This window comes from Emydura macquarii, unplaced genomic scaffold (genome assembly GCF_026122565.2).
Source record: "Emydura macquarii macquarii isolate MOO-44397 ecotype Brisbane River unplaced genomic scaffold, CSIRO-AGI_Emac_v2 contig_480, whole genome shotgun sequence".
NCBI lineage: Eukaryota > Metazoa > Chordata > Testudines > Chelidae > Emydura > Emydura macquarii.
This window is the reverse complement of record NW_027130617.1, coordinates 2,051,562-2,079,032: the sequence shown is the minus strand read 5'-3', so window position 1 is coordinate 2,079,032 and position 27,471 is coordinate 2,051,562. Positions and strand designations below refer to the sequence as shown.

The window sequence follows — 27,471 nt, the reverse complement described above, 5'->3', positions numbered from 1 at the left end:
GCCTGAATGACTAAAAAGGCTGAAAGCCATGATAACAAAAGGCCAATAGAGGAAGGAGGAAAAAGACCTCTAAGAAGCAAGAAGGGAGGCATTCAAATGGTACCAGGATAGATAGATAGTTTTGTTTGATAACATAACTACTGAGAGAGATTACTCTGCTGGGGACAGGCCATTGATGGAGTTGGGTAGTGCAGGGTGTCATTACTGCCAGCCAGCATTATCTGCCAGAATCAGGAAAGGAAGTTAGACCCTGGCTCAGGGAAAGTAAAAACAAGCTAAGAGGGCAACTGGGGTCATGCTGACTCAATTAGAGAAAGAGATTTGTAATGAAGGCATAGAGCCCTAGGCCAAATTCTCCTCTCTTTTGCACCAGGGACCTCAATTTGGTTGCATGGGTGTGACTGAGAAGAGAATTTGGCTGCTTGGAGCCAGAAGATAAAGTAGGGGAGGGGAGACTTGACAGAAAACAGATTAGCAATAAGGATTTATTTATCTGTATTGTGGTAGCCCCTAGAAGTCCCAGTCGCATATCAGGGCCCCACTGTGCTAAGCCCTGTGCAAGCACATACAGTAGAACCTCAGAGTTACAAACACCTTGGGAATGGAGGTTGTTCGTAACTCTGAACAAAACTTTATTGTTGCTTTTTCAAAAGTTTATATTGACTTAACGCAGCTTTGAAACTATACTATGCAGAAGAAAAATGCTGCTTTCCCTTTATTTTTTTAGTAGTTTACATTTAACACAATACTGTATTTGTTTTTTAAAATATTTTGTCTGCTGCTGCCTGACTGCATACTTCCAATTCCAAATGAGATGTGTGGTTCACTGGTAAGTTTGTAACTGGTGTTCATAACTCTGAGGTTCTACTGTAAAAAAAAATTGTTCAAATAAGGAGTACAGAGTAACAATGGTAGTGCTTTGACATTGTACTGTGCAAAGCAAGCAGTTATAGCAAGCAGTTTATTACTGACTCTCATTCCATTACTTAAAAAGGGAGGGCCCAGTCACCATCTTGGAACAGGCCTTCACACTCTGCAGATCTTGAGGCACCAATGGAAGGTCAGGGCTATCTACAGGGAGACCCTAACCACTATGTTTCTGTTGCATCTTTGGTGACCCTCCTTGCTTCAGTGGACCGATCGTGCCACAATGTCCAAAAACAACTACCCCTTAACACATGCACCACTTAAAGGAAGAGGGCTCTGTGGCAAGAAGGGCAGGGAGCAGCAGAAATGTAGTTTAGCTTCTCACTGCATTACATTTCTGTCCTGCTCTGGTAGGGGGCTTACGTGTGTTCCTTAGTCCTGCTCCTTACCAGCCCACTCACCTTCTGCCTTCTTCCCTTCATATGGATCTATGGGAAGGAGAAGTACTGCTGCAAAGGTGGTTAAAACCCCTTTTCCGCATGGGAAATAGAGAGCCATGAGAGGAGAGCCTCTTTTATTCACAGATCATGGGGAGTGGCTGAATCCAGGATGTGTGGTGTTGGGGACGATGATTATGATGGTAAGAGGCTCCTGACAAGTTATTTGGGAGATGCAAGGGATTAGTCAGTAAGCTGCTAGTGGAAAGAAAGTGAAGAATATTTGTGAGTGAAGAAAAAAAAAAGAGGCTGTTATAAAAGAGCAAGACAAGTTAAGATGAATCAGCATAGAGACTGTGATGTGGAAGAACTCCCAGAAGACAGATGAAAAATGATAATTATTTTAAGGTGGGGAAAACTGACAAAACCCAAGTAATTTCAGACATTGCCAGATATGTTCTGGAGCAGCATGGGATGATTCTGAACAGAAGTTACGAAAACCTGTCAAGATCCTGCTGGATATGATAAAATTGATCTGCAGTCAAAAAAACCAGGTACTCTGGGAAGGCTATCCAAGATGAGGACCACAAAATATATTAGTAAATGGAACACCATCTGATCAAGAACATCAAGTACAAGAGTCAGACAACTTGTGTATTACACAGGAGAATTGTTCAGAGGCAGAGAGTTAATACACTTAGCTCCTTCATTGTTGCATTTCATAGCAGCTTCTGTGCTGCTTAGAACAGCAGCGATTTGCATTGGATAATTTCTTCAGTGTAGAGGGAATCTCCACCAGTTTAAGGGCTGGTCTACACTACAGAGTTTTGTCAACAAAAGTCAACTTTTATCGACAAAATAGTGAAGGTGTACACACACAAATGCACCTCCCACCAATGTAATTCCCCTGCTATGCTGATGATAAAACCACCTCAACGAGAGATACAGGACTTATGTCGGTGTAGTTAGGGTGATGCACTGTCAGTGTAAACACTGCGTTCCTTACGTTGGCTGTTGGCTGTCATTCTTGTCAATTTCAAAAGTTGGGCAGCTAGAGACTAGCTGCCCCCTTATCCCCCGAAGAGCTGAGCAGCTGGACCCCACTCCCAGGCGGCTTCCCCTGACAACCCGGCATGGAGCAGGGAGTAGGAGCGGGGCAGCCCACCAGGAGTCCTGACCAGGAGTCTGTGGGGCAGCCGGGGTCCTGGCAGGGAGCTGCCAGCAGAGCTGAGAGGCTGGGCTCCGAGCTGCTCACACAGTAGTGAGAACGCACACCACTGACCCAAGGAGGGTAGCGTGGACATCAGCCACCACAGTAATTTAATGAGGTGGCTGTAAGTTGACCTAACATAAGTTGACTTACCTTTGTAGTGTAGACAAGGCCTAAAGCTGGCTTCTACACCACTGCCTTCTACACCAGCCATGTTATCTCCTGTGCTGGAAAACTAACTTCAGAATAACAGAAGATAGGGGGCAGGGAATGGCTCTGGCAAGACGTGTAGTGAAGTAGGGCCCTAATATGGCTGGAACTTAAACCAATGGCATAAATTAAAGCTGCTCCCCTTCAGCTTCAATTTACAGGGGAAACATCTGAGAATCAGGGAGCTGCAATTGGTTCCCTGTTAACTCCCCTCTCCAATTCGTCCAGGCTCTGTTTGAGCACAGTGGAGAATGAAGCCAGTGATGCTTGTCCCAATAATAGCACAGGATCTTTTTGGCAGTATGCAAGTAGTTTAAGATAATTGTTCATATGTAAGCTCTGAACTGTCTGCAATGCTTATTCCATTGGCATTGAACTATATGTTATTTAGAGTTGTTTGGTGGAAAATGTGCACTTGTTAAAGCCAGCAGGAAAAAAAAATCAGATTAATCAATAACAGAACTGAAAAGACCTCTCATCCACTCAGACCCACTGCATTTTGCAGAACTGCTCCCTGCAGCATTCCCTTTAATGTCATAATAGTCTGTTCTGAATATTTCCAGTGAGGGCATCTCAAGTATTTCTCTTGCTTGTCTGCTTCAGTGTGGAATTACTCAAGCATGTTTCTCCAGATTCATTTCAGTGAATTGACAGATGACTTCTGTGGGACTATTCATATGAGTAAAGCTATGCATATAATTAAATGTTTTCAGGATCAGGGTCCTAAATTCAGAAATGACTCAACAAGAGATGGTTATTTAAAAATTAAAAAAAAAAAAGAAAAAGGGGGGGGAAGGTGAATGGGATGGATAACTTTATGCATGTGAGTACTCCCATTGACTTCACTAGGACTACTCATGTACATTTAAGCATGTGTTTGCAAGAAACAGTGCCTTAGTTCATAAAAACAATTGGCTACATTTATCTTTGTTGTAACTTTACTCAAATCTGCTGAGTTATGCCAGTAATCATTTTAGTCCACTGAATCGTTTAATGGATGGTGTCCTCTGAGCTGTTCACACTTCATATAAAAAATAATCCTTATGAGAATGTGGGGGGGAGGAGAGGAAGGGGGAAATCCTGTGCTGTGCCTATGCAACAGTCTTCTTTCAATCTTTAATACTTTAGGCCTTTTTAATCCCAAAGGGATTAGATGCAATATAATGGGATAATGGAATACAAAATTATTTTTAATCAGAGTTGTTTTAAAGTGACACAGTCGCAAAAAAGCCTTTAAAATTTGGTTAACATTTTACACTTATTTAACCCAAACATTTATAATCAGTTTCAAATTTTGCAAAGAAAAATATTTTTGGTTTGAAATTTTTTGAGTCAAATTTGATCATGAAGCAAATTTTTTGCAGCTGAGTTATAAATCCCTGCAAATCTTCAAGTGCTTCTCAGGATCCTGTTCTTTAGCAACACAAACAAAACTGCTGTAACAAGGAGCCATTCATTATTTTGGCTGTGCTACTCCCTGTTATTACAGAGTCCCCACCTAAATATAAGGCTATGTGAGCTTCCCCAGGAGCAGTGCAAACAGATCAGATGTAGACTCCTTGTTCTATTGTATAAGAGATAGAGGTAGAGAGAGATTTTTCCTTTATTATTATGATAATGGTATAGTACTGTTTAGTGTGGCATAAGTGGACTCCATCTTGTTAGTTTCTTGAAGTGAACTCTTTCCTGAAACTTGAACTATTGAACCTAAAAATATCTTGATGAATTCTCTTTTTGTGTGCGAGTGAGGAATGTATGTGCAGGGCAGAAAAAGACACCAATCTAAACTGCTCTAACAACAGAAAGGGGAGTAAAGACACCGACTGCCATCCTAACCCTGAAGGCAGAAGAATATCAAGGATCTTAAAGTACAAATAAATTACCCTAAAGTACAGAAGGATCCACCCTGGGAACAAAGTACAGAAATAAGAGAATAGTCATGCTTGCAATTAGCTGGTGATTAACAACTATACTGAACCTAGAGGCAGCATGACACAGCAAGGCTCATAGACTTACATGAAAGCCAGCAAGTATAAAAGATGGGGTAAAAACATAGAAACTTTGGGTCTCATTCTGCAATTATCATCTTGGAGCATCTGATTTGGAACCGACAGAGGCCTGGCTCCCTCCTCATGCCCAGCCTAGTTGGCCACTAGGCTGGCTCGGGCAACGCATAAAAGGACTGGTAATTATATGACACAGGCTTGCAGAACTTCTTGGGTATGAATGTGTGTGTGACTGCTTTTTGATATTCTTACATTTACAATAAATGTGGCATATTGCCTTGTGTCCCCCCGAATAAGATCCTGTTAGTCTTTTCTTTTACAAGTATAACAGCTGCTGGTGCTGCATCTTATTAAAAAGATTCAAAGGCATTAGTGGTAATCAGTGGGGAAAAAAATACACATGGCCCACTCCTGTCACATTTTTTGTAGACTCAGGTCTCTCTTTGTTAAATGCTTTGATAACAACTGTGCTTCCCCAGACTGAACGAATGACGTGCCTACACACTCACAACAAACCAAAAGAGTTTAGGGAACAGACTGAAGTTCATAAGGACAAATCTGTTGTTCCAACTTCAAAGCTTTGCAGGCTGGAAGCATGTAACTAAAACACAGGCTGACAATTTAGTGCCACCATGTCATGAGAAACTGGGGTTTGTCAACTCAGCATTTATAACAACTAACTTAAAAATTCCATAAAGGGATCTGAGAAGGAAAAGCCTCAAAAGAAAGTAAAAGTATCTAAATGTTTTTTTATGTTTTTAGTGATCTGTTTACATCTGTTGCTTAGTTATCTTTAATAGTGCAACCTTAGGGTATTTTAAGGGTCTCAGTTTTATCCAACGTGGGAAGATTGCAATCCTTGATTATTTTTTATTAGTGGTGTTAAATAATAAAGAGAGCATACAAAGCAGAAAATTAAGAAAGTATTGCAAGTACATACTTGCAATAGTAAAAAAGTAGTCCTAAATATACTTTCATAGTGAGCTGCACAAATACCCATGCCATCCAGTCATGAGGAAAAAAAATATAGCAATCATTATTTGATATGAGTTATACCAACTGTCCGATCAAAAAACTGTGGCTACTGTGTTAGGAAAAGGAAGAACAATGTACTACTACACATACTGCAACATTTGTACATAAGGCCAATTCCGCACTGATGGCCAGACCTCTGCATGGATAAATGGTTACCCTCATACTCTGAGAATATAATGAAATAGCACCAGTGATGAGTGTTGTAAAAATATTTTAATTATTACAAGGTTGCACACTGAACAGTCTACATGCCAAGGGTGAAATTGGTGTGATTTGAAGTCAATGGGCTGGATAGTCAGCTATGATCAAATAGCACTGAGCACAGCTGGGGAGAGAGAGCCCTAGGACTGAGGTCACAAAGGTGTCCTTTGTGCTATCTGGTGGCCTCAGTCCACCAGCCAGTCACTGGTGGAAAAAAGGGGAGCCTGATGTTGCTCTATTTTATGACAGCTGTCAATAGCCTTCAGGGGGCCAATTCTGGCAGCTGGAGATAGCTGAGATGTAGGTGCATCCTGATGTTGCCACCAATATACCGTGATGCCACCCTAGGATTCTTTTATGCAGGGGGCAGGTAAGGCAGATTTAGAACTTATGTGTGGTCAAAGTAGTACAAATCAGCCATAACTCAGGGCAGGATCTGGCTCTGACGATTGATATCAGGGAAGAATTTGGCACCGTGATTCTTAAGAAGTTAAGTGTAGGACACCCTCCACACGTCTCCCAGATCAAACCACTCAGAGAGTTTAAGGCCAGAAGGAACCACCAGATCATTTGGTCTGACCTAAGTACTGTGATTTTTTTTGCCATTGCACTTACAGAAAACAAAAATTACCCGTCCACTTCAAAGACGTGTGATGTAAATCTTTTATTTGTCTGTCACACCAATAAATCATAACTCTGTGCTGCTTCTACCAGTCTCTATCTAATGCAGCTGAGATGGAAGAGACCATGAACTGCTAAATTAAGCATGTTCACTGACTAATTAGAAAGTTTTTGCTTTTCTAAACACCAATATGATTGGAAAGAGAGAGAAGGTTATTGGGGAAAAAAATCACAAATCAAGCAGAGGTAATTTGTCATATGATCACTAGTGATTGCTACTCTCTTATTTTTTCTTCTGCTGTCCTGGTCCTAAGTGGAGAGATTTAACAAGTAAGAAAAATATAAGGAATCTAATTTTTGTAAGAGAAAATAATTTCAGTAAGTGTCATTTTAGAATGCAATTCTTATTTATGCCTCCAAATCAATTACACAGACTATTTGAGCTTGAATCTAAATGGCAAGCTAGCGCATTTAAATGTAATAGACTTCATACATTTCCAGTGAGACAAATAAAACGACATGGAGATTTTGGATTCCATTCATTTCTAAAATATCCATTACTACTTGTTAAGGTAAAAATCCACAGACTTGCATGATTGTTCCAATGACAACATGAAAAACAAGAATAAGATCTGGTTATGTAACATCAACAAGAGTAATCTCTTGGGGAACCATATGATGATCTATTACTGATATCTGTAGCACTAATGGGAAAAAAAGCAATATTTTGTCACAGAAGAAATATAGCAATGATTATGGGGCTGATAGATCTTGAGGCATGGTATTTACCATTACATGAGAATAGCATTTAACACTGCATGCAGTAAAAGAAAAAGCCTACAACTTGGCAACAGTCAGAAATAGCATGAATAAGTGTTGGCCAATATCTTTACTGTGCAGGTCACTGCCTTGATGCAGGATACACTGGAATTAATTGGGTTATCTGCTGTAAATAATTTTTCACTTGGTCACTATCTTTCTTGAATTAGTTATTACAAATTGGATTGATATATTTTATTAATTCTTAATTTAGGGTACTGAGGTGATATTTAAATAAAGAGACTGAGGAGTATTATTTTGCTGTAAAAGTTAAGAACCATGATATGGTTGAGACACCTCTTTGAGCCTTATCCCGATAGGCATATGTGCTAAGAAACCACTGGCCTTTTAGGGATCCAGCTATTTGTGAATGTTACCTTTTGGGTTTGCTTCCAACTGCTGTTTATTGGAGGCCACACTGTCACTGGGCACCACTGGGGAGTAAGGACCTCTCTTTCTTACTCCCCTTCTCAGACTGTGGCTCTAGCCAGGGCAGGGAGAGACAAAAAGAGGCAGAACAGAATGGAGTCCTGGTTCTGTCTTGCTAGTCGCCGGACAGAGTAGCTGACTGGCTCACAAGGAGGAGAAACCTTCTTCACAAAAAGGGTTATAATAACTTATTCTGTCCTCAGAGCAAAGAGGGGGGCTGGGAAGAAATGTTTACTTTCTCACCCACAATTAATTCTCTGATCTGCTCCTGTGGCAGTTCAGCTACATGCTGCCCCTTACTCAGGGCAGATTGTACAGTTACAGCCTAGCCTGAAGATAATGTACCATTTTGGAAAGTTTATTATTTTGCTTTACTTCTGGAAATATTAGTATTTTCAATTACTTCTGTTGCAGAACTAATCTAGATATGATTTTAGTTGGTTTCCTTGTTTGTTCCATTAGCAATATTAAAGCGTATTGTCTAGGTAGGAAGTGGAATTCGCAGTAAAACATAGTTGAAAAAATGAAAAATCTTGTAGTTTTTCTGGCATGTACCTGTGTAGAATGTGCATCCAGAATTTGGCCCAGTAGCAGGTACGTAAACCAAAATAAAATACACATATTTCTGGTATTGATATTAAATATTTAAGAAGTTGACTGAGGAAGGAAACAAACAAACTGGGAAGCAAACTTATGTAGCCAGAGATATATCTCAGGCTTTACATATAAGATTGACTCATTTATATTGTTCACTGGTTTGTAAACAGGATTTTTGGGAATCCTGTTAAATCTTGTCAAAATATATTATACTAATTATTTTACAAAAGTACCTGATTTAAAAAAAAAAAATCAGGAAGTAATACAGTCATGGGTGCATGTTTTCTGTTTATTGAATCATTTCCAGCTGAACTGTCCTCTAATGGAAAAAAGTGTTTAATTTACTTTCAGAGCTCCTGCACAAGAAAATTAGAACACTAGCTTTTTGGGTGAGTTGTTTTTGGTTTTTTTCTGCCCACAAGTGTTACTGTTTTAAAACATTATTTTAGTTTTACATATTTTGATGCAATTTCCCATTTTCAACACATGAATGTACATCTTTGTCTGCCCCTTCCTTACATGACTGCTTAAGTTACTGTCAACAGCCACTGGAAAGATTGTAAACCCAGTATCATTTTGAACTTCTGTCTGGGCCTGCCCTCTGTTGAGCCACGCATATCTTTTTCTCCTTTGATTGCAATACATCAGTTATGTGATTTGTAAGGGTATCTGAACAGTGTTTTCCTTATATGAAACATCTGTTAATATTATACTATAAATCTATGGTTTACTGTAAGGTGTATTATTATTATACTGTAAACTTATGTGAATGGTGTGGGCTTATGCATTCATGTCCCATAATTGCCTGCATTTTTCTTATACAACTAGAGGTGTTGAAAGGCCTGCCTGATTTTTATTTGACACATAATATATGATGTATATTAACATTTGACTTCTAATAATGCTAATTGCTCTAGGAATTTTAGTCAGTGAATCTTTTACTATCATTTTGATATATAATCAAGGGGACACACCTTTTTTGTACTGAATATGAGGAATGCATAAGATGCCTGTGTGCTTTAAGCTACATTAAATTCCGGGACATAGACATTTGCATCTTCTGATTTTTTTAAAACTGGATGTATGTCTTTGGAGGATGCCTCCAAACAGATGACTGCTCATGGCTACTGTCTTCTGTTATCAGAGCGCACGTGATTACAAGACTCTGACAAACATTAGAGTAACTACATCAATTAAGAGCTTGTATTCAACATACACACACAAAAATACAACCTAAGACCTAAACCTATAAATAAAATGTCTAAGAATAGTTTACTCAGGTTAGTTATTTAAATGGAGAAGTGGGAGGTGAGTGCAGGGACCAGTGGCAGATTAATACCTGGGGCCTGTGCCTCCATCCAAGTTGGGGGTCCCCATAGGAGCACTGGAATCTATGTAGAAGTGGGGGGCCACTGGTGCTGGAACTGTTGTTTATCACCATTTGTCATCATTTGAAGATGGTTGGAGCAGGAAGGAAATTGTGTGTTGTGAGTGTGCAAAAGTTGAGTAGCCTGCTGTCAAGAAGCTGGAAGGAGCATCATAATTAAAGAATAGTAGAAAGGTAGGACTGAAGGGAACTTAAGAGGCCATTTAGTCCAGCCTGCTGCACTAAGCTAGGACCAAGTATATCTAGACCATCCTTGACAGGTGTTTGTATAAACTGTTCTTAAAAACCTTCAGTGATGGAAATTCCACAACCACCCTTGGAAACCTGTTCCAGAGCTTAACTATCCTTACAGCTTTTCCTAACTAACCTAAATGTTCTTTGCTGCTAATTGAGCCAGATACTTCTTGTCCAGTCTTCAGTGGACATAAAGAACAATTGATCACCTTCCTCTTTATAACATCCCTTAATATAATTGAACACCATTATAGAATCATAGAATATTAGGATTGAAGGGACCTCAGGAGGTCATCTAGTTCAATCCCCTGCTCAAAGCAGGACCAACCCCAACTAAATCTAAATAAATCTGTTACCAGGCGGTCCCTCAGTCTTCTTTTCTCAAAACTAATCGTGCCCAGGTTTTTTAACCTTTCCCCATAGATCAGGTTTTCTAAACCTTTTATCATTTTTTTGCTCTCTCCAATTTGTCTGCATCTTTCTTAAAGTGGGGCACCCAAAACTGGACGTAGCACCCCAGCTAAGGCTTTAACAATGCTGAATAGAATGGGACAATTACCTCCTGTGTTGTATATACAACACTCCTGTTAATACACCCCAGAATGATATTAGCCTGGTTTACAACTGCATCACGTTGTTGACTCATGTTCAATTTGTGATCCACTATAACGTCCAGATCCTCTTCTGAGTGCTGCCACCTAGCCAATTATTCCTCATTTTATATTTTTGCCTTTGATTATTTTTCCTTCATAAGTGTAGCACTTTGTCCTTGGCTTTATTGAATTTCATTTTGTTGATTTCAGACCAATTTTCCAATTTAACAAGATCATTTTGAATTTTAATCCTGCCCTCCAAAATGCTTGCAACCCTTTCCAGCTTAGTGTCATCTGCAGATTTTATAAGCACACTGTGCATTCCATTATCTAAGTCATTAATGAAAATGTTGAATAGTACCAGACTCCTGTGGAACCCTACCAGATTCATCCTCTGTTTGATAGCAACCTACTGATAATTACTCTTTGAGTACAGTTTTTCAACCATTTGTGCACTCACCTTAAGGTAAATTTATGTAGACTACATTGCTGTAATTTGCTTGTGAGGCTGTCATGTGGGACTGTGTCAAAAGCCTTACTAAAATCAAGATATAGCTGCTGCTTCCACTCCATTCCACTAAGACAGTAACCCTGTCATAATAGGAAATTAGGTGGTCTAGCATGATTTGTTCTTGACAAATTCATGATATTACTTATAACCCTATTATCCTCTAGGTACTTACAAATTGATTGCTTAATGTGTTCCAGTATCTTTCCAGGTGTTGAAGTTAGGCTGACTGATCTGTAATTCCCTGGGTCCTCTTAATATCGATCTGTAAAAAGGGGATAAGTGTTTACCCTTCTCCTGTCCTTGGGGATTTCACCCATTCTTCATGGGTTCCCAAACATAATCGCTAATGCTTCATATATTGCTGCAGCTAGTTCCTTAAGTACCTCAGGGTGAATTTCATCAGGCCTTGCTGACTTGAATACATCTAACTTATCTTATTCTTTAACCTGTTCTTTCCCTACTCTAGCTTTTGTTCCTCCCTCCTTGTTAATCTTAATTGTGTTAAGTATCTGGTCACAATTAACCTTTTTAATGAAGACTGAAGAAAAATAGGCCTTAAACAGCTCAGCCTTCTTGATGTTGTCTGTTATTAGCATTTCTTCCTGACTAAGTACTAGACCCACACATTCCTGTATCTTTCTCTTGCTCCTAATGTATTTCTAGAACTTCTTCTTACTGCCTTATGTCCCTTGTTAGGTGTAACTCATTTTGTGCCTTAGTCTTTCTGATTTTCCCCCCTACTTGTTTAGCAGTTTGTCCATGTTTCCACTTTCTGTAGGATTCCTTTTTGATTTTCGGGTCATTAAAGAGCTCCTGATGCAGCCATATTGGCCTTTTACCATTCTTCTTATCTTTCCTTTATATTGGGCTAGTTTGCTATTGTGCCTTTAATATTGTTGCTTTGAGAAACTGCCAGCTCGCCTGAACAAATTTTTACCTTAGATTTTCTTATCATGGGACTGTACGTACCAGTTCTCTGATTTTTTAGAGTTTTTTTTTTTTTTGTTTCATTATCCTTACTTAACTCTGCTGCTCTCTCTGCTTCTTTTCTTTAGAATCATTAAATCTATCATTTCATTCTCTCTCTCTCGCAAATTGCCTTCCACCTGCAAATTCGCAATCAATTCCTCCCTCTTGATCAGAATAAAGTTTAAAATGGCTGTGCCCTGGTTACTTCCTCCACCTTGTGAAAGAACAAGTGGTCCCCAACACAGTCAAATAATTTATTGGAGATTTTTACTTCCTTACTTCCCACGGAGTCTAGCCAAATTTTGGGCTGTCCAAGCACTAACCAAACCAAAATAATCTCCCAACCCTTGTGTAGTAGAATTTTTAATATAGTGAAATTGTAGTATAGCAAGGATTTCACTGTTTTCATATTGTTAGAACTTGTGCATTGGAAAGTGTCTATTTATTCCAAGCTGGATCAATTATAAAAATTGGTGATACAATTAGGTAGGGGACAATTCCCGAAATTAATATAAATTTCTACATAAATTCATTCAAATTCGACTGCTGCCTCTCTTTATATACGCGCACACACTTTGAATATTAGATAACAAAATAACAAGATGTATCAGATACTGTAGTTATATATATATATATATGGCATTAAAACACATAAAAGCAGACAGACCATATCTAAAAAAAAACCAATACCAAAATGTATTTGAAAATATCCAGATATCCATTTTTATGAGATATTCCCACTGCCCTCTTCATCCTTTCCCCTTGTCCAAATGTTTTAATTGAGAGATGGAGGATGGGGCTTTGCTAGGAAGAGAAGCAATTCTGCACTATTAAGGTTTCCCAGCAAGATGGGAAAACCCAGCTGATTCAAAATGCTTACCTGGAGACCACAACCCACTCCCTTCTCCCCTCCATAGAATTTTTGACGTGATGGGAATGTGGTTGAGGGGTCCCTGTTCTCCATCCATTCAGGATATTTGGTGGATGAGGGAAGTTTTTGGCCTGGTTAATGCAGCTGTAGCATATCATGCTGTCTCGCCCAACACCTCTGTTTTTGTAGAAGGAAAAACAGAGAAAGCAGCAGCTATTAGCGGTATTACCATAGTATGGAAAAATAGTGTGACTTGTTAGAGATTTAATCCTTCAAAATGGAAATGATTGATTCTTTGTGAGAATCTGGGGCCTGATCCAAAGCTCGTTGAAGTCAATGGGAAGACCCCTATTGACTGTGATAGGCTTTTGATCAGGTTCTTATTCAGCAGAATTTTAAGTAGCTGAAGAGACTAGTAGGTCTTTGTAGGCTGGTTAAGATGCCTTTCCTATTGAATTGTGGAAGTGTGTCATGCTTTGCATGATGTATCATGTTAACATAAGTTATGGGTAGTTCGGACTTAATGAGGGACGCACCCCTTTGTATGGACTTATTTACTCTCTTTGTTAAACACCCCCAACGTAACCCACATATTTAGTAACGTTTCCCCATTCCCATATATCCCCTTGTATCTCTTAGTGCCCACACCATCACCCCCCATCCAGGATCCCGCAGCTTATCCCTTGTTGTTCTCCCCTGACTTCCAATCACATCCCATGCCCCCCCGATAATCTGCATATTGCCCCTGGATGTTTTATAACTTTGCCCCTTTAACTTTATGGGTTACCTGTTTGTTATTTTTTGAAACATTCACTCAATAAGATCTTAACAGGCTGCTATTAAACAGAAAAAAGGAGCTATAATTCGATATCCACTGTGTCTCAAAAAGTGGATCTGCCCCATTCTTAGATATATTGTCTTTGTGCAGATATTATTTTGTACACAAATCATAGTTATGTAATATCAATGGAGTAGTGGCCTTTAAGGCCAGGACCACAGGATAAGGCTGTTCTTTGCCATTTCTGTAGCTCACAGACTCCATATAATATATCTTAAAAGTTCAGATGTCAGATTTTTTTTTTACTTCAGCGTTAATCTCTGCATAAATCCATTGAATACAGAGCATGGCTCTCAAACTCTGAGAGCACAGGAGGTTCCAGCCTATGGCTTCTCCTTTGCACATCATTTATTTTTATGATGTTAGTCTAACAAGGCCAAGAGAGCTCTTATTTTCATTCAGCAAACTCTACTAAAGACTTGACCTCAAAATCAATGTGCTGAATACAATATCAAAACTAAAATTAGAATATGTTATGAGACACAAATATTAAGGGTGAAATCCTGACCCTACTGAAGTCAGTGGTAAAATTCCCAGATTTCAATGGGGCCACAATTTCAGCCTAGGAATTCATATGGCCTCTAATTCGAAGTCCAGTGAAGTTGTTAAAGATTCCCATTGACTTCAGTGGGCTTTGGACCAGATCCAATGTTAGCAGGGTTGTCTCCAAAGAAGAATGGGGGCAAATATATTGCCTAAAAATAAAAAATATAGACAGATAAATTCATTGAATGTTTGGAATTTATCATTTTTTTAATTATTTGCAAAGAAGATACAGCCACTTTTTTATATCTGTAAATGCCAGTTGGAGCTTCTAATAGATGTTTTTACATTTACATCTGATCTTGCCTTATGTTGAGTCCTTTTTAACTCATAACTAACAGGAAGAATTGGTTCATACTTTGGAAGAATGATTGTGAAAGGCATGGACTTCATGGCAAAGGAGGAATTAATTATGGTAAAGAGATCCAAGAAGCCAAATTCATCACCCATGTCACTACACTGAAGACACATATTGAGTGAATCTGGCACAAGATTTCTACCAAGAAGTTGCCCCTGCTATTCAATTTTTTCTGATTCCCTCAAATTAGCAGTATGATAATCATAAATTTGTGTCTGAATGAATTTCAGTCTTCATTTTGTTTACTTGTAATTGCTCTATCTTTTTTTAATGTAGAGGTAACCACTTCTTTATATTTGCAATTATGATAAGAGCTCATCAGCCCTTTCCTTTTAGTCATTATTTAAAATAACAAATCTATTCCAACACTAGATAATTCATATTGTCTTACAGTTGAATTTATTCTATATTTCTATAGACATACATTTTGTTTTAGTAATTACTCTAAAATGGCAAATAGTATTAAAATGAAGCAGATGTTATATTTGTTAAATTCAGTGTTCATTTATTGAACAATAAAGAATAATTTCCTTAGCAACCATTATGCCATAATAGACAGGATAGGCTATCCCACTCATTCCACAGATTAGACAAGAAAAACAACTTTAAATCCTACATTCCATTTCCGTATTAACCCACAAGTGAGCCTGGCAGATTCCACCTATGTATCTGTTAGTGTCCAGTTGAGACATGGGGACGTTGGCATGAGCTGGCACCTAGCCTGGCAGTGTCACACCCCCAATGCAAAAATGCTGTAAGAAGCTCCTCCTGCAGCTGAATACACCTCAGATTCTCCCTCTTCTTGAGTTAAATCCAGAGTACTTATGAACTTTGCACCCTCAATAGATCCTCTATCCATGGTGTGAGTGAAGGATCAGGTTAAGTGATGGCGTTTATCCTTCTAAATTTACACAAAACGTCCTGATTTTATCCTTTTTGGGTATCATTACAATAGGGGATCTCCAGGGACTTTTCAAAATAGTACTCACCCCCGTACCTAGCATGCTCTGTACCTCATCCTAAATCTCTTTCTATTTCTTCTTTAGCTTGGCATGCTCTGCTAGGAGCAGGGCATGGAAACTTCAGGTTTTCTGTGGAATTCATCATTTTGTTAGTTAAACCTGGCAGGCTGGAAAATACCTGCCTATGGTATTTCAAGAGGGCCAACATCTGCTTCTGGGTTGAGTCCAAACCCTCTCAAATTGCAATTCTCTCTAGAAAAGTATGTTCCTTTCTCTTTCTCTCTGACTAAATCAGTTTAAAGGGGTAGAAAATGTTCCCTCATCAAGCCAACGAATCATAATCACTGCCCTCTCTCTTTTGTGCTATGTTTTTAACCTATGGAACATTTACCATCTGCACCACTCCTCTCCCATGGGGCTTTTTTACACTCAAGTGACCTCATTTGTTCTTTGTCACCAGTAGTCTTGCATCTTTTTTTTCCTCACTGGAATCAGTACTAGCACAAGTCACCTGTATCAAAAGATCTTCCTCCAGCATGCCTGTCATACCATGTTTTCTTAGATTTCTGACTCTTTTCAAGGTTCTAATGCATTAAGTCCATCATTGCCTTGAAATCCTCTTTAAAACGAGGGACATATTCCCTGACAGGCTGTCTTGGTTCTTTTGTACACACACACACACACACACACACACACACACACACACACACACACACACACACACACACACACACACACACACACACACACACACACACACACACACACACACACACACACCCCCCCCCCCCCCCCCCCCCCCCCCCGGAGCCTTTGGAGCACACTCCGGGAAGCGAATAACAAATAAGGGAATAACACATTCCAGTCATTCTCTTGCCAAGAAATATATAATCTCAGCATAGATTTCAGTGTTCCATTGAATCTTTCTACCAGACTGTTGGTCTCTGGATGATAGGAGGTGGCCTTTATATACCACACTCCACACAACTCCCATAGCTTTTTGAAAATATAGACATTAAAGTTGCACCACGATCTGAAAGGATTTCCCTGGGAAAAACTACCCTGCTAAAAAATGGTAACTAGTGCAGTAACCACAGTTTCAGCTTCTATGTTACACAGAACTGTGATTTCAGGGTAGCTGAGGGCAGATCCACCACACCCTGTATATATTTCTTTTCATTTCTGGAAAGTCTGGGTAGGAGTCCTACAATATCTAGAGAAACACTAACAAATGCCCCCCCCCCCCCCTAATGATGGGCAAAGGCTGCAGAGGTGCCTTGAGGGGTGGGGAGGTCCCTTTAACCTTTTATGCTTTTGACATAAACCACAACTCTTACAGTAAATCTTTCACCATCTCAGACATGTGAGACCAACAAATTCTGTATGAGCCTATTACTGGTTCTCTCCTCTCCTGTGTGTCCAGCAAAGGGACATTCATGAGCTACCTACATCATCTCCATTTTGTACTTAACAGGCACAAGCACCTGCTTACAGATTTCGCTAGGAAATCTTTTTCTCTATGGGATCCTCCCTGTTGAACAAACCTCTTTCTAGAAAAAAAAATCTACCCTTTTCTTCTCCAGCTGGGGTATTATTCTGAGCTGCATCCTCTCCTTGTCCAGAGAAGTATCAGACTATTGTGCCTCAATGAATTCCTTTTGAATTCTGTTCTCACTTAAGAACAGTCTCTGGCAAAACAACAGTGTCCCAAACCCCTCCTCTGTGGACAATTTGTTACTTTCAGCCCACAAAGTACTTACTCAGGGAATTTCCTTATGCTCTTTCACAGCCCTCCCTCCCATACAGACAAGCCAGGTGAGGTAGAACCATACTTCTTCTGGCTGCGATTTATGATATTAGCCTGCTTAGACATGGATAATATATCATTCCCAATTAAAACATCAATGGGAAGCAGATTTTTAATACCCACAACATCTTCTTTACAATTCTTGCACTCTGAGTAGACCTTGGCCAAAGGTACAGTTACAGAGAATTCAGCCAAAGCTAATATATTTAAGCTTTTACCAGGAAGTCTGTCTTTCTCCCTTACCAAACTTTCCCTGACCAAAGTGACTTGGGATGGAGTCCCAGCTCTTAAAATCTATGCAATTTATCTTAGCATTTTTAGTAAATTTTTCCACTGCCCTCCCTGGACTCAGTCCTAATATTGTTAACTAGGGTTCTTTTTCGAGTGCTTGCTCATGTCCATTCCCAAATTAGGTGTGTGTGCATGCCACATGCACCAGTGCCAGACAACTTTTTCCCCTAGTAGTACCCGTAGGAGCTGACTCTAGTGCCCCCTACAGTGGCATGCACATATGCTCGCACATAGGCGCTGTCGGTTCCCCTTTCCTTTCAGTTCCTTCTTGCCACCAGTGATGGTGCTGGAAGGTCTCTTGCCTTTGCAAGTCCTCTCGCTATACCTAGTGATTTCATTGTTCTATTAATAGTTATTACTTTAGCTTCACCTGCTGGATGACCAAACACGGCGTGTCCCTGACGAAGGCATCAATCCCGACAATTCTAGAGTACTTGCTCCATCTAAAGCAAGGGGGATTGGTCTTCTCGTCCGTTAAGGTCCACGTAGTGGTCATATCTGCTTTCCACTCCTTAGTGGAAGGTAGAACAGTCTTTTCTCATGAAATGATGACCAGGTTCCTTAGGGGCTCAGATAGGCTTTTCCCGTCTATAAGGGAGCCTTCTCCTCAGTGTCCTTTCTCCTTGGTCCTTTCTAGGCTCACTGGACCACCCTTCAAACCCATGGCCTCGTGCTCCCTTACGCATCTGTCCTGGAAGGTTGCCTTCCAGGTGGCTACTATGTCCGCCAGATGAGTTTCGGAGATCAGGACATTGACATCAGAAACCACCCTACACGGTGTTCTTTAAGGACAAAGTCCAACTGCTCCCACACCCGGCCTTTCTGCCTAAGGTAGTCTCGCACTTTCAACCTTAACCAGGACATCTTTCTACCTGTCTTTTGTCCCAAACCTCACAGCTCCAGTGAAGAGAGATGCCTGCACTCTCTTGATGTGAGACAGACCCTGGCATTTTACATCGACAGGACCAAACCTTTTCACTGTTCGATGCAACTCTTTGTGGCTGTTGCAGATTGAATGAAGGGACTGTTGGTTTCTTCACAGCATATATCGAAATGGATTACGGACCGCATCCAAACCTGTTATGAGCAGGCCGGAGTCACACCTCTGGGGCCCTTAACAGCCCACTCAACAGAGCGCAAGGCTCATCTGCGGCCTTGCAAGCTCATGTCCCCATCCAGGACATCTGCAGGGCCACTACCTGCTCATCGGTACATACCTTCCTGTCCCACTATGCCTTAATGCAGCAGGCTCGGGATGATGCTGGCTTCAGTAGAGTGGTGCTTCAAGTATCATGTCTATGAACTCCTGCCCACCTCCGCAGACACTGCTGGTGAGTCACCTAATTTGGGAATGGACATGGGCAAACACTCCAAGAAGGAAGAACGGTTACTTACCTGTAACTCTTGTTCTTTGAAATGTGTTGCTCATGTCCATTCCACACCCGCCCACCTTCCCCTCAGTCGGAGTTCCAGCAAGAAGGAACCAAGAGAGAGGGGAGCCAGTGGCACCTATATGAGGGCGCATGTGCGGACCACTGCAGGGGGTGCTAGAGCTGGCTCCTACGGGTACTACTAGGGGAAAAAGTTGTCCGGCACCAGTGCATGTGGTGCGCACACATACCTAATTTGGGATGATGATGGCAGATTGATTGCTTTCCCTTTTGATACGGAGTTTTAAATCCAGGGCTCCCTCAGGATTTTCTTTTAATCACAGTTGGTTAGGTTTATTTCCAGTCCCCTCTTTCCACTTAATCTGGGTGATTTAGGAATTTCCATTCCCCTAGGATTTGCACTCCCTGTGGACCACTGAATCTACATATTCATCAGCATTCTGCAGTCTCGGAAACTGTGAATAGTATTCTGCCTTTACCTTATCTGTAACTACCTGTAATAATTACTCCTGAGCCAACAGATCGAGTAGTTTTCTATAATCACCTTCAGCCTCTACCTCTATTGCCCATTTTATGTACATAGTCAACATGAGTGATATTGTCAAACATTTTGAGATTTCTATATCTCAATGGACAGATCTCAAGGATCATCTTAAATCTTTTCAATACATTGTTTTTAAATTTCTCCTAGACCTTAGCATTCACCGTCCTCCATATCATTAAAAACTTGTCTTGTTTTCCCAGTTAATCTAGTTAAAACAATAAACATCTGTTTATCCTCTGGAATATTGTGCATCCCACATGCCCTCTCAAAAGTGAGTTACTCTTCTATAGTCAGTGTCTTTATAAATTGGGCAGATTTTCTCCCACTCCCTTGTGTTGTGAAAGATCTACTCACTGGACGGGGAAGCCCTTTTTGCTACTCCAGTATTTTCAGCTGCATTGCTTGAGCTTCTATCAGCCTCCTGCATGCCCACTCCTCAGCTTCTGCATTGGCCTTCACTGCTGCTATTCGTTGCACGTCTTTGGTGGGTTTTCTCCTCAGCTTCTTTGTTGGTCTTGATCTGCGATTCCACTGTCAGTCTCTGGTGGTACCATTCTTCCTTGCCTCTTAGGTCCTGCAAGCGGGCCAATTCCATTGCAGTGGTCACCTCGGCAGGGTCTTGGACAGGATGGTTCTCGCCCTCTGGATCAGACTCCATCTCTTTTCCTTTGCACCTGATCAAAATTTATGCGACTTAGGCATTCATTCATCCATCTTTCCCCAATTTGTGAATCACTCTGGGACTTGGGTGGGAGATAAGCACCCAGGTATCTAGAGGGAGGCAGCAATGAGCATGCATCAGGGTATAAAACTTAGGTGCTGAGGGAACTTCTACAGTGGAAGGTAAGGTGCTGAGTGAGTTTAGGCACCTACACGAGTAGGTGGCAGCCAAGCGGAGTTTCATGGATTCCAGTGGTACTGCATATGGGGACTTAAGCACCAAACACTGAAGTTTATATAGCTAAGTTGCTTTGTGGATGGCACCCAAGCTGCCTAACAATGGCAACGGGTGAGAGGTAATTGGGGATAGTCTATATATTAAGAAAAAAAATGTATTATCAAAACATGGTCAATCAGCACAATTCACTTTACCGGTATGTTTTCCACATTTTCCTACCCTTTGTCTGTCTGTATTGGACTGTGTGCTTTTTGGGAAGAGACCATGACTTTTCCTGTGTTTGTGCCACAGCCTAGCATATTATGGTCACTAGTGAAAACAAAATAATAATAAGGCAAAAAAGTGTTTCCCCCTCCCTCCCAATGTATTCATGTTCAGCCTAAGTGTAAATGTGACCATATCCTCAGTTCTATGAGAATCCTGCGCTATGCATCATGTTACTCTACAAATTCTAGTTACAAATTATATAGTTCAGACGTTCTCCTTGTGGAAGCTGGTATAGACATGGAGGAAACACTTACGTATATGTGGTTATGATTTCTCATTTCCTTCTATTCTTGGCTGTGTTAAACTCCTCAGGGAGTAAAAAAAATTTCAGGAAAGATTAACAATTATGACTTCATAATCAAATCTAACATTCTAACACTGAATAATTTAAAATGGATTCCTAGATAATTAAGCATGCTAGGAAAGCCAGGGGTATTTTACAGTTCCTTTTCAGATTAGTAACATAATCCTCCAGATTGCTGACTGAGTACTTGGTTTCTTTTAGTCTCTAACTAAATTGAATAATAATATCTGTAACAGAGCTTATTAAAATCTTAGATTTAAAATGTTTCTGTGACCTGCTTTTATCTCTTGGTGCAGTATATCACTGTGACGGAGAGGTATGAGCTCATCTACTAATTCACTAAACACTGAGGGGGAAAAACTGCTACTGTAGATATAGATGTAAACAAGATGTCTGGTGGGGGAAATGTGTGATATGTTGCATTTATAACTTCCAAATGATCAGAAAAATGTCAAATCTAACCAAATGACACTCATTTTACAAATGCATTGGTGTTCTCATGGAACAGCATACAATACTGAGTCAAAAATGGAAAGGCATGCAAGCAGAAATGAATCATTGTATAATATGAGAATAGAAATTCTCACTGATTATATTATTCCTTCCATAGAAAGATACATATAGTAGACTAAGAAACTTCCTATATTCTGTAGCTCAGAACAACAAGATCATGCTATGTAATTTCTTTATAGACCATATTATTCAAGCTTTGCTGTTTGAACCTATCTACATGACCTCTAAAGATTAAACAACACATTAGAGGGTGCTGCTGTTATATCATTGAATTTGTTCAAAGTCAGTTTTCTGTAAAACTGAGTTAATCAGATACAGGCCTATGAGATTATATTTGGCACTTTTCATGTTAACCTAGTGGTACATATTTTACTTTAGAGTTGGTGTCATTATAATTATGTCCATCTTTTCCCTTTGCAATGTCGATTACAGTTTTGACACAGCTACAGTGATCAAAGATCACCACTGTGTTTGTCTCCCATCAGGATCTACAAGAATGATTCTCAGTCCTTATGAATTTGACAGATGCACCACCTTTGTATTTCAGTGCCCAAAACACTGTCTGTTCTGGAAATGTGTATTCCTCAGCATTAAGGACAACTGTAGAGATCCTAGAATTCCAAAAAATGAAATATTTGATAATTCTATGAACTAGTAAACATTCTAAGTAAACCCTGGAAGAAAAAAGAAACTGGGATTTTGTTCAAGAAGCATAATTGTGGACTCTAAATAGTTTGAGTTAAAAAAAAAAAAAAAAAAGAGCCATTACATTTTCAAATCTGAAGCTCTGCCAAGGTATACAATTACAGAATATTTCTGTGGTCTTCTAGACCATCATATGCACAGTTTAAGTGGATTGTGCTACTTCTACAGTCAAAGTTCTTAGGTATGAATGTTATCTATTGTAGTAAATATGATTTCTAGTCTATTTAATTTTTTAGTCATTTTATTATGTTCATTGTACAATACTGTTTCGTAACTTGGAAAATATGTTTAAACAAGAAAACTCTGGGTATTCTGTGTCCAAACATAAGAAATCTAAGCCAAGGGCTTGTGCATCAGTTTAAAAACACAACACATACATATACATATCATGATTATTCCACATGGTTACATTTCTATTTCAAGACTGTTATCTTAAAGGCACAGTTGTTATCATGGCTATATAACACACAAATTCAACAATTTCTATATTAATGAGTTCATTCTGGATACACTATAGGCAACATATTACCCCATCCTTCCCTCCAAATATAACAGTCAATAGAATAGCTTTCTAAATATGTAGGTCACTGGTGCTTTCAGTGTGATCTGCCAGCTGATGAGAGTTGCTAGACCACCACAAAATTAGGATAGTAATAGGAAGTGGCCAGCCCCTCCAGTTACTTGGATTTCTGAGGTCAGCAGCAATAGGCACCAGGAACAGCTGTTCAGTCATACTTATTATTGAGCCCCCAAATAACAGCTATAGTCTGTTAGATTCTGTAGTTTAGTTTTGGTGCAGATTGGGACCAAGAGATAAAATAATTTTAACTGGAGGAAGTTTCAGTTAGCCTCTGACCAAACACAAAGCTGTTGCAATATATTGAATGTAGCCACAATGGTAGAATAGTAGCTTTGCCTGCTGCAATAAAGAGATATATGCAGATTTCTGTGGAAAATGGGGATTCAGGTGTAGATCTAGATGATGGTTTTTTTCTTCACCCATGTAACTTTCTGATTTGTTTTTTCTAATATTCTAGCCTCTTAGATTAAAGACAAACTTCCAGATTTGAGGGAGACTTTTTATGAATGGATACTAAGAGAATTTGTTAAATCTTCAGTTTTGTAGTGGCCTGTTAACACATAAAGCTGGAATATTGTGTAATAGACTCAGGCAGTTCCTGACCTTTTTAACAGAACATCATTGCACTAGACCAGTGTTTCTCAATTTCTTTCCACCCACGGAACCCTTGAGCGCCCATGCCATGCCCTGGGAACCCTTGCGCCACCATGCCATACCCTCGGAACCCTTGACCGCCCATGCCATACCATCCGCCGAAAAGTCAAGGAAATCTTCCTCTTTTCGGCGGCGTGGTGTTTGATTGATTCGGCGGCACGCTTTCAGGGCTGTTTTCGGTGGCCCCATCAGCTGTTCGGCAGCGCGCGAGCAGCTGTTTGGCGGCCCCATCAGCTGTTCGGCGGCGCGCGAGCAGCTGCTCAGCGACACCGGATTTTTCTCACATTCGGCAGCGCGGGACACTTTCTTCGCGGAACCCTTACGCTCAGCCCACGGAACCCCAGGGTTCCGCGGAACACCATTTGAGAACCACTGCACTAGACTGTTCTAGCATGGATGCAAAACTTGGCTATTGCATCTTCAAATGACTCTACTGGCCTCAGGATCACAAAGATCTGCCATATCTAATCAGTGAAAGCTCTTCCTGGAAGAATTTATATTCTAGAAGTCTAATGTAATTCGACATGCATGGATTGATTTAGATTACTGCACTCAGGGCATTGCAGAAAAAGGTTGCAGGATTGCCCAAAGATTGTAAGAAATGATAGGAGAGATTTTAATATTCATAAGAACAGCCATACTGGCTCAGACCAATTGTCCATCTAGCCCAGTATTCTGCATTCCAACAGAGGCCAATGCCAGATGCTTCACTGAGAATGAACAGAAGAGAAAATTACCAAGTGATCCATCCCCTCTTGTCCACTCACAGCTTCTGGCAATCAGAGACCACCACAGCATGGGATTGCACCCTGATCATTTTGGCTAATAGCCATTGATGGACCTATCCTTCATGAACTTATCTAATTTTTTTTTAAAACCCTGTTATAATTTTGGGCTTCACAGCATCCTCTACCAAAGATTTCCACCTGTTGACTGTATGTTGTGTGAAGAAGTATTTCTATTTGTTTTAAACTTGTTACCTATTAATTTCATTGGGTAACCCCTGGTTCTTGTGTTATATGACGGGATAAATAACATTTCCTCATTCTCCACATCATTCATGATTTTATAGACCTCTATCATATCTTCTCTTAGTCATATCTTTTCCAAGCTGAAAAATCCCAGTCTTTAAAATGTCTCCTCATATGGAAGCTGTTCCATATCCTTAATCATTTGTTGCTCTTCTATGTACCTTCTCCAATTCTAATATATCTTTTTTGAGATGGGAAAACCAGAACTGCACACAGTATGCAAGGTGGGATGTACCATAGATTTACATAGTAACATTGATATTTTCTGTCTTACCTATCCCTCTCCTAATATGACTGCCACTGAATATTGAGCAGGTGTTTACAGAGAAATAGCCACAGTAACTCCAAGATCTTTTTCTTGAGTGCTAATTTAGATCCCATCATTTTATATGTATAGGGGGGATTATATTTCACCGTGTGCATTACTTTGCATTTATCAACATTGAATTTCATCTGCCATTTTGTCATCCAGTCACCCAGTTCAGTGAGATCCCTTTGTAACTCTTTGCAATCTGTGGTGGTTAAGTATCTTGAATAATTTTGTATCATCTGCAAATTTTGCCACCTTACTGTTGTTTAGCCATCCTCATCTCTAAAACCTTAAGTTAAAATAAAGGAGAGGAAAGCGAGAAGCCTGTAAAAGTAATTATCTTTGGAACCACACACACTAGATATACAACTTACTTGGGGATTTGCTTTAAATATCATTGCAAGTTTTAGTTTAGATGTGTTCTCAGAGGGCTGTAGCTCCAGGATAAAGTACCATCAACATTACAAACCTTGTGTTGGAATAGGATCCGGAGCACTGCTGTAGCTCCGTCACCCACTCTGGCTGCATTTGTAGTGTAGGCAAGCCCTTAATTTAACATAATAGTGCTTCAGCATATACTGAGAAGAACCCCTCTGACCAGCACTGAAAAAACTATAATAAATATAGGAGACAGTGACAACAAAAAAACCTCAAATGTTTATACACAAAAATAAGTTACCTTCAAATGACATTCAAACATAGGTTCAGTGGTGTGTGTCTGCATACAGAACACCAACCCTGGGTTTTTCCACAGTGAAGTGAATAGATATAGTCATGTAAGAACCCTGAAATGAACACATAATCAAACCACATATGCATTTATTTAAGTCTAATGACTAAAATCAACACAACTGACTGCATTTATATGCCAGACGTGCATAACCAGGTATCTGTGTGCTCCCAAGTGAGTTTGTAACTGGATAAATGCTATTGGCATGTACCTAAATAACATGTATTGCACACATACCATCAATTATAACTTTTTTTCCATCCAATTCTTTTCCCCTAAGCCAAGGCATGCATTCCTTACGGAGGAGCGTATGGTTCCCATACCACGTGTTAAATCCTACAGCCATAATTAAGTTATTCCAGTGCAAAAAAAGCACTCAGCAGTGTTTTGAAAACCTGCAAAACAATCATTCAGCATCAGCGAAAAGGGGTTTTACCAACGTTTCAAAAAACACGGAGACCAAGGAGAAATTTCAGGCCCAAGATTGCTTTTTCTCCAGAAAGTTTTAAGGGCCAGAAGGGCTGAGACTGACGAGCTGCTGCCTCCTCCGCTGTAACTCCAGCTCCCAGACACAACCGCCACCTGTCCGCCCAGTCGCTTTTCCCTCCCGCGCTGCTGCCACGGAGCCCCGCTTGGTGCTTCGCCGTTTCCCGCTCCCTCGGGTCTCTGCTTTTCGCACTTGATTCTTGCCTTTCCTTCGAGGGGCTTTTTAACAGACCCTCCCCCGTTGTCCCCTCGCGGCTTTGCTGCCTCCTCCCAGCCTCTCCCTGCCCCGCTTTCCCGCCAAGTCCACCCTCCTCCGTCCTCAGGCCTTCTCCTGTCAGCTTCTCCCTCCTCCCCACATCCCCAGGCGCTCCCTTCTCGCCCCTGCCACCCCAACCCCTGGCCTCTGGCTTTTCCCACACGCTCCTCCGCCCCCCCCGGGTTCTGTTGCTCGGCGTGGCCAGTTCGGATTCCGTCCACGCCTGCGCGCGCGCGCGGATTCAGGGCGAGCCTCGCCTGGCCGCTCGCTGCCTCGGCACTCGATTTCCTCAACCGTAGCCTGAGCCTGTGCGGCGTCGCCATTTTGTAAGGGAAGTTCGCCGAGCGCCGGCGAGGGCACGTGACGTGACGTGACGTGACCCACTAAACCTCCCCTGCAGCGGCGAGGTAGGCTCGGCCTGGAGTCAAGTCTGCGAGGGTAGGTGCTGCGCCGGGCATGGGTGGTTGGGGGACTGCGCCGGGCAGCTCAAGCCCAACCGTGCACGGGGCCTGCGGCATCCGCCTTGCCAGGGAGCGCCGTGGCGAGCGGTGCGAGCGGGACCCGACCCTGGCCGGCCCCGGAGGGAAGGGATGGCTGAGCGCGCTCAAACGCCTCCTGGTCCTGGGCGCGGGGAGAAGGCAGGGCTGGGTTGCGGTCCTGTGCTCGCTAGCAGGGGTTTGCCCTATCGCCACACAGCGGACGAGCGCTTACTTCTGCCGGAGTCGTGGTTTGTGTCCGGGCCCTGCCACTAGAGGGGCTGTGCGGCGGCAGGGCAGGGCGCTGCTCTGCCAGGGTCACAGCATCTGCGCTAGGGCTTTCGCCGCCCGGGAGAGAAATGTGGCGAAAAGAAAATCCTGCCCCGTAAGGGAGGTTATCAGCACCGGGGAGTTACTAGTGTAGGTCAGTCCCCAGTCTCTGGCTGCGCTGCTCCTCCATCTCTGTGTCCAGGACCTGGTCTCCACCACACACATCTGTAGGCATAACCGTGTAGGGCGTGTGTGTGTGT

The 27,471-nt window shown here is 41.1% G+C and overlaps 1 protein-coding gene across 3 annotated transcripts in view; it reads left to right on the top strand.

The window, feature by feature from the left end:
• DDX59 (DEAD-box helicase 59) overlaps nucleotides 1-27,471 on the top strand; it is a 51,261-nt gene that overhangs the window by 3,311 nt on the left and 20,479 nt on the right. Inside the window, exon 1 of one of the 3 annotated variants that reach the window (XM_067538305.1) lies at nucleotides 27,202-27,365. The exons of the other annotated variants lie outside the window; for them this stretch is intronic. The gene's annotated coding sequence lies outside the window, so the exon portion shown is untranslated. Of the gene's footprint in view, nucleotides 1-27,201; nucleotides 27,366-27,471 lie in introns of those variants that run through there. 3 annotated transcript variants of the gene reach the window in all.